Source organism: Strongylocentrotus purpuratus, unplaced genomic scaffold (genome assembly GCF_000002235.5).
Source record: "Strongylocentrotus purpuratus isolate Spur 01 unplaced genomic scaffold, Spur_5.0 spur5_scaffold_20, whole genome shotgun sequence".
Lineage (NCBI taxonomy): Eukaryota > Metazoa > Echinodermata > Echinoidea > Camarodonta > Strongylocentrotidae > Strongylocentrotus > Strongylocentrotus purpuratus.
In genome coordinates, this window is record NW_022145606.1 from 48761406 (window position 1) to 48774450 (window position 13045).

The window sequence follows — 13045 nt, forward strand, 5'->3', positions numbered from 1 at the left end:
GGTTGGTGCGTATACACTGATGAGAGTAGCATTTCCCTTCTTCATCAGTGGTACTGTCATTGTCATAATTCTATCATTCACCGCTTTAGGCATTTCTGTGAGCTTCGCTAAGATCTCTTTTCTGATGGCGAATCCCACTCCAGCCTCTCGTCGTACCCCGTCCGGCTTGCCGCTCCAGAAGAATGTGTAGCCCATGTCATCGAGCCTACCTGACTCGGAGAAACGTGTTTCACTCAGAGCAGCAATGTCAATTTTGTACTTCTCCAGCTCCATGGCTACAAGGGCAGTCCTTCTCTCTGGCCTGCCAGTTCCTTCCCGATCGAGGAGTGTCCTGACATTCCACTGTCCAAACGTCATTGTAGTAATTCCGCTGGTGTCATCTTTTTGTTGTTGTTTTTGTTTGCTTCCTAGCATACTTGGCACTGTCGACGGAAGTCCTGATCTAACAGCGCGGTCCTTGTTAACCCGGAAGACGACCGAACCGGTATGAAGTTTCATACTGTTGCGCATAGTGAAGGCTGCTTGCAAAGGTGGATAAGTACCGGTAGCTCTTGCAAGTTACTACCGGCACTCTCTCGGGGAACTGGTGGCAGTTTCACACCGGCGAGGACAAACCAGGACGGGTGTGAACCACTAGACCCTGCAGTGACTGGTCGAAGGATGTCGGGAGTTCCGTATCGTCAATCGCCCTCAATGCTGTCACGGTAGCATGGTTTTCTGTTAGGGTTTGCTCTCTTAGCCTTAGTTAGATTCTAAAGAGAACCTGAACCACAGGGCAGTGGTTACAACTAAGCATGGCAAAACCAATTAACAATTATTAAAAGAATGAGGCGATTACAATTACTCTTATGATAAGAGTACTAATTGAACCAACAAAATATTACCTTACTTTATTGATTATATCTCTATTCAGTGCTGTGATAAAAACACTGATTATAGTAGAGAAACAAAGATTTTTTTCTCGAAATAAGTGCAAGAATATTAAGGAGATTAAGGGCAGATCGAATTACCTTAGGATATCAAACTAATTTAAATAATAAATTGAGTAACTGATTATAATATATTATGAATCAATTGATTTGATCTGCAGTGACCTTTAAGTAAGCTATATGGTAATGCAGCAGAATTAATGATAGTCTATCGTATATATATATTAAGGAGGTATCAGCAATTAAGGTAGACTAAACTATAAAAAATAAAAAAAATAAAAAAAAAAGAAGATAAAGACGTATGACATGACAAGAATATAATCGAAATGTCCGACTAAGTTCCGTGGCACAAACTCGGCATTATTGGACAAACCTACCATTGGAGAAACCTAACAATTACAGAGCTTGGTCTTGTTGCTCTGTTCGCCAGCAGTTTAAGGATATGAAACCCCGCGGCACACTATTCACAAGAGCTCTAACAAGCCGAGCTTATGCAGAGCCTAAAAGTAAAATAAAATAATACCGCGTATGTACCACTCACCCAATCGATTCAAGAACAAATTATGATTAAGTTAATCACGTAAAACAGGAAAATATAGAAACAATAATTGAATAAACACCAAATTGTGAACTATAATAATATTATCAGCACTCAAACACACCCAACGCACATATCAGTACAAAGCGTAATATATATATCTTTACAAATCCAGTAATATAATTATTTATTATTATTATTATTATTATTCATTTATTTATTTATTTATTATTCATATTATTTCATATTAATAGTAACATAAAATGTTCATATTGTAACATGAATAAAGGATAATTCCTCTGCGCGTACTTCAATTGAAAGGCGCTGGCGCAGGTGTATATGCGCAATTAAAAATTAAGAAGTAATAAAACAAATAACAGAGTGCGCAATATGTTGTCACTAACAACAGGTGTTTAGCACTACGCGCAGCAAAAACAACTGCAATTTTGACTTCCTTCACTATCAAAAAACCAAAATTTGATCACTAAATCACCAAATATATGAAAATCAAAAAGCTAAATCAAAAGACTCATCCTAGAAATGGCTTGTACGCGTCCAGATCATCACTTTAGTACCAATCACAGCATAGAAACAAACGCCAAAACGGAAAAAATATGAGAAACAAGGGAGCTCAGCAGTAACACGTCCGCCCCCACTCGCAGCTCGATACTCATTTTTATGCAAAATGTATACTGGCTGAGTAATGAGCATAGAAAGATAAGGAAATCAGGGTAGTACTAGCCCCGACACCAATGTGTGTTGTCCCATATACATCTTTCTGTGTAAGTGATTGTTACTTTACCAAGACTCTGCCAAATTTATGATGATTTTGATGACTCTAGAACCTTGCATTACACACACTTTAATACTTATATGCTATATGATCAACTTTTCTGATCCATTCCACACCTTTTTTTTCACAATGCAATCGCATTACCAGTACTCAAGTTTATCTTTAACCCAAAACCTGGATCAATGATAACGTTGGTAAAGGAGAGACTGTAGCTGTCAGACTAACTTCCTTTGTTGAACGAGACTTTGGACAAAAGCTTGAACCCCGCTTGGGGTTTAATAGGGTTGGGCTTTGGAATGCATGTAAGTTCCATGTTTGAAGTTTTGCATTTGAGTATGGTAAAGACCGTGTAACAAAAGAGTACCAGAGAGTCACGTCTAGACAGAAGCAATCGTCTGGTATGGGGAAGTCTTTGATAAAATTGACACGTGTCAACCTTCCCTATACACAGCGATCAGTAGAGCAGAACTCGATCTCAGCGGAACAACTGTCGATATCAGATACTATATCTATCGGTGTACGTGCTGACATGCTGGCTAAGTTGTCAAAGTTGCTGGTTCGAAACAGATTACGTGTTAAGAAATTAAGTGGTGCTCACAAAAGCCACAAACACTGAATTTGCTTTGCTCCAGTCCGTTGCTTGAATTATTCCTTTTTTAACCTCGTGTAGGGGCTCTGTTGTTTGAACCAGTACTAAACCTGGACGACAACCACTTATGGCGTAAGCTTTACCATTTTACTTTCACAAGTGCCCTTATTAATTTGTACAAGTGGCCCTTCTTCTTTTCAACTCTGATAAGTGCCCCTTTTATTTGGATACGTGCCCCTTTTACTTCGAAAAGTTCCCATTTTCCTTGCAATAAATGTCAATTTTCCATTCTCGTAAGTGCCCTTTTAATCTCTAGTAAGTGCCCCCTTTCAGGTACGAGAAGTGACTCTTTTCACTTTTGATAAGTGCCCCCTTCACCTTTGCTAATTGCCCTATTCAAATCTGAGAGGTGCCTCTTTTACTTTGACAAGAGCACCTTTTTCTTTGTAAGAAGGGCCTCTTTACCTTTTAATAACTACCCCCATTTTAACTCGGATGAGCGCACCTCATATGTTCATATGTGACCTTTTTCCTAATGATAAGTGCCCCATAAAAAGTGCCCCTTCTCTTGTAAATGATCCTTTTCAAGTACGAGAAAATACTTCTTTTTTAACTTCAGATAAGTGTCCCCTTCACCTCCGATAAATGCCCCCTTTGAAATATAATCGGTGCCCATTTTCTTTCAACTAATGCACATTTTCCTTTATCATAAGTGCCCCTTTTTCATTTACATAAGTGCCCCTTTTCATATCTGGTCTCACAAAAAAGGGCACTCTCCGGAAAAGGGGCACCTACATAGGGAAACCTCAAAGCGAAAAGATGTTCATTTTAGACAATGGTATATACCCCTACATTGTTATTACATTATCAGGGATGATTTCAATGTTTGTTTCTCTCTTTACATGGTCCAAGATACTGCTCAAGCATCATACATGGTATGAATGTTTATTTGCGAGTGAACGAAGCGAGCGAGCAAACATTTTGAGATTCGTGAGGTCGCAGTGCCAAAAAAATACATCTATATACATCATATAAAGAGGGAAAACAAATCCTGATGGGGTTTTAAGCACAATCTTCTCATGAAATACTGAAAAGATCTTTAATAAGAAACATAATTATATAATTATACGAACGAGCGCGCGTAGCGAGCCAGCTTTGGGTGAAATTAAAGAAAACTTGTTCTTAATCGCTTTGAATTAGAAGCCCATTTTATGGGCAAAGGAAAGGGGGCAACTATCCAAAGGGAAAAAGACATTCATTTATAGAAAAAGAGCACATCTCAAAGTAAAAAGGGGAATTACCAGAGGTAAAAAGGGGGCCCTCCTCGCCCTCAACAGAGTAAAAAGGGGACTTATAGCAACGGGAAAAAGAGCGATTGTTGCATTAAATGCTGCTAAGACTACTTCCCCCAACATATCACGACACTTAAAGCTAGATAAAACTATGAACGACAAGAATTATATTGTCTTCGAAACATTCCGAAAAGTATTGGAAATAGAATGTCAAAGACATAAATATGATCGTGTAAACAAATCCATAAGTTTATTGTTTTTCATGTTAATCCTCCAGTACCAAATCAACAAGCAAAACTCGGGAAAGATGGAAATAAGGGTATACTGATATTATTGTCTTTTGTCAAGACATTTAATATTTAAAAAACACATCCATGTGGAACGTATGCCATTTTCCTAATCACTATGGACAATCTTACATTTTTAAAGAACAGCACATTACAAAACTTGGGAAACGGTAGCTATAAACAGTATTTGCTCATCACCCTTGTTTCCAGGGTGTTTTTAATGGTAAGACTTAATCTTTGGAATAAACTAGATAAAGATGTAAGTCAGTGGCATAGCTCCAAGAGGGTTGGGGGAACGTGCATCATTTCTTCCATTATATTGAGAGAGAGAGAGAGAGAGAGAGAGAGAGGGAGAGAGAGAGAGAGAGAGAAAGATAGGGAGAGAAAGAGAGAGAGAGAGGGGGGGAGGTAGTGGTGCAGCCCGGGGTTCAAATTCAGTTTCCTTTCAAATTATTTAACCTAGTACTAAAGCATTTATCTGCCACGTGATTGCCTTGTGACGGTAAATGAAAAATAGTACCACAATGTCGTTTATTGTCAGAACAATATTTTTTCAAATAGCATTGAAGAGGCGATGAAGAAATAATAATAATACATTGTGGGTAATCGTGAAAATATTCTTCTTGCTCTTTCTGCAAAATCCCTCGAACAGTGGAATCAGTGGAGTAGAATTAACTGTGACGTGAATTATTAGATGTCCCAGCTGAAAGAGTGAATTACAAAATCATGGTTGTTATAAAGAGCGGCACTGGCGAACGATTGTTACTCAAATTTATCAACAATCCGAATATTGCTTTTCTCTATAATCATTCCCATGAGACATTGGGCTTTACCCCTTACAGTCAAACAAAGTATTTTGGTACAAAAAAGTTCAGAAAACAAAATAAAGCAAAACTTATAAATAAAATATTAGGATCGACACTTAAAAACTAAACATTCTGAACACGTCTTACAATAAACAAACTGTTAATATGTAATCGAATGTTTATAAATCTAGGTAATTTATCCCAAATTCACTGCCCACAAAAGACATGTAAATTTACATTGTGTCGTTCTTAATGTTGAAAGACGTAATTGTACACCTTATTTTTGTCTTTTCGAATAGCTGTGCTCTATAATTTCAGAGCACTCTATTGAAATATAAGGCAAATTGCTAATAAGTAGATCAAATTCAAAAGTAGACATTGATAAATCATGACAATTGAATACATTAATGATTCGCAAGCTTTTCAAATGTGGAGTTGCATGAGTTCTCCATTCAACTAATGTTATAGCACAAAATGCCATTCTCTGCACAATATGCTTCTTAGGCTAGTCTTATAACTGCTTCCCAACATCTCTATTCCGCAAGAAATGTGGGATGTAAAAATGCCTTATATAATATCAAAGTACGTCTAGGAACACAATCTGGAAATCTAAATAGTACTCCAACTTCCTTTCCCACACGCTGATTTACAAAACGAATATGTCAATTCAAAAGAAGATGTCCATCAACAAAAAGGGCAAAATCAACCTCTTTAATTTCCTTTTCATCAATTTTCAGTTTACCATTTATACCTATTGTTTTCTTCATATTACTTATTAACATGAAATTCGCTTTCATCGATTAAAATGTCAAGTTTGATACCAATGTCCTATTTTGTATTATCTTTTGTTGTTTTTCACTTTATTTACATCAATTTTACCCTAGTCATCTGGAAAAGTATGAAAATAGGTTGGAATCATCGGCAAACAGCCAAAACGAAATTAATTAGTAAGTGATGGCAGACCATTTATATGGATACAATCAGAGTTTGCCCTAATACGGATCCTTGTGGAAAACCACATCTTATCTTCTTCCTTTCAGATAACGTTCAACCACATTGAACAAACATAAATCGGTTACTAAGATAGTCCGTAAAACATTTAAGAGGTAACCCTCGAATGAACCAATCACATAGTTTACCTATTAATACATAATTATGATCAATTGTGTCAAATGCTTTCTTGAAATCGTTTAAGATACCAAGAGTTAATTTCAAAGTGAAATTTATCAAGTTGATGAAAGACAACTTAGAACTATATTACTTTCGAAATCCATGTTGATGGTATTAGAATGCATTATTTGCCTTCAGAAATTTGATAATTATCAATTTGTTAACCTTTAAAGTGACTCGGTAACATTGTTGAAGGTAATGAAAAAACTGCATAATTTATTGTTGTATGAAATGTTACTTATTATATTCCTTTTACTGTACTAACCCTCTAAAGTGCAAAGAATCCTGAACAAAATTATTAAACCACAAAGATATTTATGATTTTCTCTGAAGGCGTCACTCTGCGAGACGCTCTTAAGAGTAATTTCTCCCAAACATTTTTGAAATTTCCCTACCGTTTTTCCATGAAATGAGACATAAAACAGTCTTTTTAGAATATGTCAACACTTAAATATCTGGAATAGTATATAGAGCCAATTCATTGCTTTGTGACGATTTACATTCACTAAAAATGTAATTAAATTGTAATAATATAGTTGGGAGAATCGAGGAATCGATCAGATCAGTTTTTCCCAATTGTTATCATTAATAATGGTCTGTTTTCACTCAAACTTTCAGATAATCTGTAATTGTACATCTAGCATTGACGTCACTACATAAGCACCACGTTCTCTCATCTGAACAATGCTACCAAGTCTCTTTAACAGTGATAAAGATAGAAAGAAAAGAGTGGAGAAATCAAAATTACATGATAGAAAAAATAGAAGGGAAATAAAGGGATATAATAACATGTAGAAAGAAAATGTTGTAAAGACTGACATATGAATAAAGTGAGGAATAAAAACTTAATAGGAGGGAAAATATAAAAAGAGAAGATCGTACTTTGTGGTCATCTTCCTTTTCCACTTCGGCTTAAAACGTCTTTCTTTCTTTTTTTCTGTTGTTTTATTACGGTATATGCCTTTAATAACTAAAATCTCTATTAGTGAATTTCCCCGTTTTACAGGATTGGAAGACACGATTTAAAGTGTTTCAAAAATGTCGATAATTTCAAATCTCTTCTTCAATAGATTTTCCCCCTTATAAAGCCGATTTGAAGACACCATTAACAAAAATTGGACTAACTAGACGTGACCCTAGTGTTTTCCAGCGCGCATTGGCGACGACGACGACTCGCCCTCTGCTTTGGCTGTATAGGGCGTGCGCAAGAGGGCATCCAGAACTATTCTAGTCTCTTGCTTTTTTGTTAGGGTATAGAAACTACATGGCAAGTGAATAGTAACTGTATATGTAGGCCTACCGTTTGGTGTTGAATGGTATAGAGTGCAGATTTATTCAAGATAATCTGTTACTTTTTTGAAAATACATACTATCGAACAACCTGTATTGTAACAATAACACCACCAAACAGACACATTTGAGAACTTGACATGTATATGGACATTACGAGCATGTTTGGTTCTCAATTGCAATGTTTTGATTTCCTCACATTCATTAAAACACAACCGCCTCCCAAAACCACATGTACAAACCCACTCTCACATTAACACTCAAACATTAAATAGCAATAACAAAGCCCTCTAAATAATATTGAGGTGAAAAGGGCACTTCTATACCTAAAAATATATCATATTAAAAACAGTATGAAATACTCACTCTATTTGTATGATCAATCAGTAGGCCTTTAAGAGCAGGTCAATGACGGCATTCACTGCCTTTAGTTGAGGTACAAGATGAGTTGTTTTCGATGTAAAGATACTTGAGTAATAAATGAACTATACACATTTGGTTAGGACTTCGAAGGATGGTGTCCGTGATAATCATCCGTGTACTAAGGCCCCGCCTAACGCGTACGACGTTCTTTTAACGGCTCAAATAGGTGTAACGTGTGAGAACGAAGAAAACTTAAACAAGAGTCTTTCGAATCACAATTCCAGCCAAATGTTGAAGTGTCCAGTTTTGCTTGCATTGAAATCTCCTCATTCGCCAAATGCGATGTAATTCGCTTTAGTTGAGAAAGTATGTAAAGTATCAAAAGTCGACTCCCTGTTTCGAAGAGACCTACATGAAGCAGCATACGAGGAAGTACTAACATACAGCGTCAACAAGTCTAGTTGACCGCGATCAGGTTGAGGAAAATGAATATCTATTTTGTCAATACCTTGCTCGAATGAATAAACATTATAAAGATAATTATTCGTGTCGGGTTTCGACGTTACACTGCAGGGGTGGCGGAGAGTCTTTCAGATTCGGGTTGCACCACCCCCCCCCCCCCCCCAAGAAGAAGAGGGAACCTATATACAATTGGTAACCTCAACATATCTCAACGTAGCTTCTAGAACATCTACCCCCTAGGAAAACCACCCTCTAGGACAACTACCCCCTAACAACTACCCGCAGGTAACTACCCCCTTCGACAACCATCCTCTAGGACAACTACCCTCGGACAACTATCTTATGGGGTAGTTGTCCGGGGGTAGGTGTTCGGATTAGCTCAACGTAGTCTAAAAGGGAAACATTTAGTGTAAAAAAGACACACTTCTTATATTAAACGACTTAAATACACACTAAGAAAAAATGGTGCAACTATGCACCTTTAGGGGTTCAAACCGATGCAACAATAGCAGCACCTTTAGGGGTTATATCCTGCACCCTTTTTAAAGGTGCAATCCTGCACCCTTCAAAAGGGTGCCAGATTGAACCTTTATGGGGAAATGTTAGTACCCTTTATGGTTCAATCATGCACCTTTAGGGGTGCAAACCGATGCAACAATAGCAGCACCTTTAGGGGTTAAATCCTGCACCCTTTAGGAGGGTGCCAGAATGCACCTTTTAGGAGACACGTAAGTACCCTTAATAGTTCAATCCTGCTCCTTTAGGGGTGCAAACCGATGCAATAGCAGCACCTTAAGGGGTTCAATTCTGCACCCTTTAAAAGGTGCAATCCTGCACCCATCATCGAGGAATACTAGTGACATTTGCTCGTACACATATACATATTAAACATGCATGATGTTTCTTAGTTAGTAATCATATAATCAATATATATATATTGCTAAAACGTGAATGTAATTGTAACATGATCAGACAAAATAATCTATTTGTTAATGATTGCCGAAGGAAAATACAAATCACACAATTGATGTGCATTGTCATAATTTGCTTAACAAATCATATGATAAATGTATTTTTATGTGAACACGTGGAAAGTAATCATGAATATGCATGCAATATGCAAACTTTTATTTTGCACCTTTTTGGGTTGTTAGGGTTCATTTTTGTGGGAAGGGTGCAAAATCTTATACTGCACCTTTTTTGAACCCCTTTTCCTTCAATAGGGTTCATTTTTATGTAAAGGGTGCAAACTCTTATTTTGCACCCTTTTTTGCACCTTTTTTCTAAGAGTGTAGTGAAAGGACATTTGATAGCGTTGAAAACGAGCACGATTATATTCTAAAAAGGGCACAGTTAGTTCTTTAAGGGCTTGTGCCTTCTTCCTCCACGGCTATCTTCGTGGCTGTAGAAAAAGAATACATTTTACTACACAAAGCTACTCCAATTCTTTGAAACTAGATATGTCTCTTTTTATATGACACGTTTTGTAGGCGACAATGGGAAATATAGACAAAAATATACTTACTAAACGGGAGTTATATATAAAGGAAAAGGGTGACTTACCAACAGAAACTTTTCACATTGATGAAAGAAAAACTTGATAGAAAAGGAAATGGGGCACTTATCAGAAGGGAAAAGTCCACTCAGAAAGGAAAAGGGGCATGTGTTAAAGTAAAGGGGGCATTTACCAGATAGGTGAAAATGGACACTTACGGCACCCGAAATGGGGGTACTAAAAAAAAGGGGTTAGGGGCATGTATTAAAAAGAAAAAGGGGAACTTGTCATATCTAAAGGGTGCACTCATTATAGATGTAAAGGAACACAAATATTAAACGGGAAGAGATGCACTAATAACAAAGGCAAGGGGCATTTATTGCAAAGGAAAGAGGCACTTGTCAAAGTAAAAGTGGCACCTATCATATTAAACTAGGGGCATTTATGAGAGGGGGAAGGGCCCCTTGTCATATTAAAAAGGGCACCTATCATATTTGGATAGGGCTCTTTCCTGAGGTGAAAATGGGCACTTATGAGAAGGAAAAGAGGCACTACTCAAAGTCATAAAGAAAACATTGGAAATAGAACGTGTAAGCCATCAATGTGATCATGCAAACAAGATGTTCATGTTATTCCTCCAGCACCAACTAATTTAAAAAACAATAATTAATGGCATTTTGCCTATTATCAAGACATTTAATTACAACAAATCAAGACGATTAACCCAAGGGATAATAATAATTATTTGAAGCGCCTTTAAATGGAGATCGATATTTACACTATTGATGCTGACAGTGTAAACTATTTCATCATTATCATGTACACAATTAATACAAACATTCTGTCTTGTAAATACCACGTTTTCATAATCACTATGGTAAATCATACACAAAAGACCAGTCAATTACAAACCTGGGTAAACGTTGAAAACAAGAGGCCTTTACCAATTTAACTTCATCATCCTTGTTTTCAGTTGTTGTTTTTTTATTGTAAGATCTGGGATCTGTAAAATTACTATCTGGGATAAGGTAGAAAATCATGTAAATAAGTGGTGTAGCCCTAAATGTAATGGGGTAGCTAGGGGGAGGACTCCACTACCAAACAAAAACGGGCGTGTGCATTTCTCCGATTATGTTGAGAGAGAGAGAAAGAGAGAGAAAGAAAGAGAGAGAGAGAGAGAAAGAGAGAGAGAAAGAAAGAGAGAGAGAGAGAGAGAGAGAGAAAGAGAGAGAGAGAGAGAGAGAGAGGGGAGGAAGGAGTATGGGGATGGTCCGGGGTTCAAATTCAGTGTCCTTTGCCGTGTGGTGATACAAACAGGTACCACAATCTCGTTTATTGTCCTACAAATATTCCAAAACTATTGATGAGACGATGAAGAAACAGGAATAATAATAACACATCGTCGGTATCGTGATAATATACTGTTTTCGCTCTCTGCTAAATCCCCCGAACAATGGAATCAACAGAGCGGAATCTACTGTGACACGAATTATTATGAGTTCAAGCTGAAAGAGTGAATATCCACGTCATCGTTGTATTAAAGAGCAGCAATGGCCAACGATTGTTGTTCAAATTCATCTGGAACCTTGGCAGTGTATAATGACAGGTTACATATATTTGTCAGTGGATGTGATATAGGAGGATAATTGAATGCATTTAACTGGAAAACATCATGACATCAATCCTTTACGGTAGCGATTAGCAAAACTTGACTTCTAACTTCGACTGCAGTAATTGGTTTTAAAAATAGAGGCTGCTGTATATTCTGCATCACAATGTATGCTATTTATTTAGAGAGAAAGAAAGAGAGAGAGAGAAAGAGTAAGATAATGTTTGGATGGATGGCTGAAGAAAAGAGAGAGAGAGAGAGAGAGAGAGAGAGAGATTGTCATTGTGAACTGTATTCTGTATGCCAAAAGCGAAATAAATTGAAACACGCCATATCTCGAATAGTTATAAAAACGAGTGTCAATAAAAAGATATTATCACTACCTCACTACACTGCACAAGGAAATTAATTATGCGTGAACGATTTAAAGAGATATTCTTTTCAGGGTACATGCATTGCTGCTTTTGTATTCTTCCACACTAAGGCCAAGTAAAAAGTATTCCTAGTTTCTCTTTCCCGCAAGCATTCTTTCGGCGCCCACCTCCTTTTTTTGTCTTTTCTTTGGTTATTTGATATGTTTAGCTTCAGATACAAATTTAATTCGGTGATATCTTAGGTGTAGATCTAACATAAAGTTGTAGTTAACGGGGAACTTTATTAAGGTCTCAAAACATGCATGAAAGTTTATCACGGTTTCATGAGTGATCAGTCCCATCTGTGTCAAATGGTGTAGTGTCAAGTAGATCAGTACAATCCCTGTCAAATGGTGTAGTGTGAAGTAGATCAGTCCCATCTGTGACAAAATATGGTGTAGTGTCAAGTAGATCAGTCCCATTCGTGTCAAATGGTGTAGTGTGAAATAGATCAGTCCCATCTGTGTCAAAATATGGTGTAGTGTCAGATAGATCAGTCCCACCTGTGTCAAATGGTGTAGTGTCAAGTAGATTAGTCCCATCTGTGTCAAATGGTGTAGTGTCAAGTAGATCTCTTAGATCTCCATACTGAACCATATCCATAATTATTTTTATATATTTATTATTATTTGGCCTGGGGGTTGGGAACTTTGTCTAGAGTGTCGTTATATAAACCCCAAAACAATACAAACTAGGTATGTGAACTTAATTAGCCTGAATCTCCTCCATAATTAGTCTTAACAAGTGGTGGAATATCACACATTTTAGTGCAGCGCAAGAGGGCATTACAGACTGAACTTCAGGGAGGCCTTGATTTGTTCACATTCATTTAAACGTAACTGCTTCCCAAAACCACATGTACAAACAGACACTCAAAATAACTAAAAATAACATAGTATTCTAAATTGTTTAAACGAAACATGTATAGTACTAATAAGATTGATTTGTATATCGTAGCTACTCATTCATAAAAAAATACTCTATTGTAGTGTTGTTATTATGATTTGCT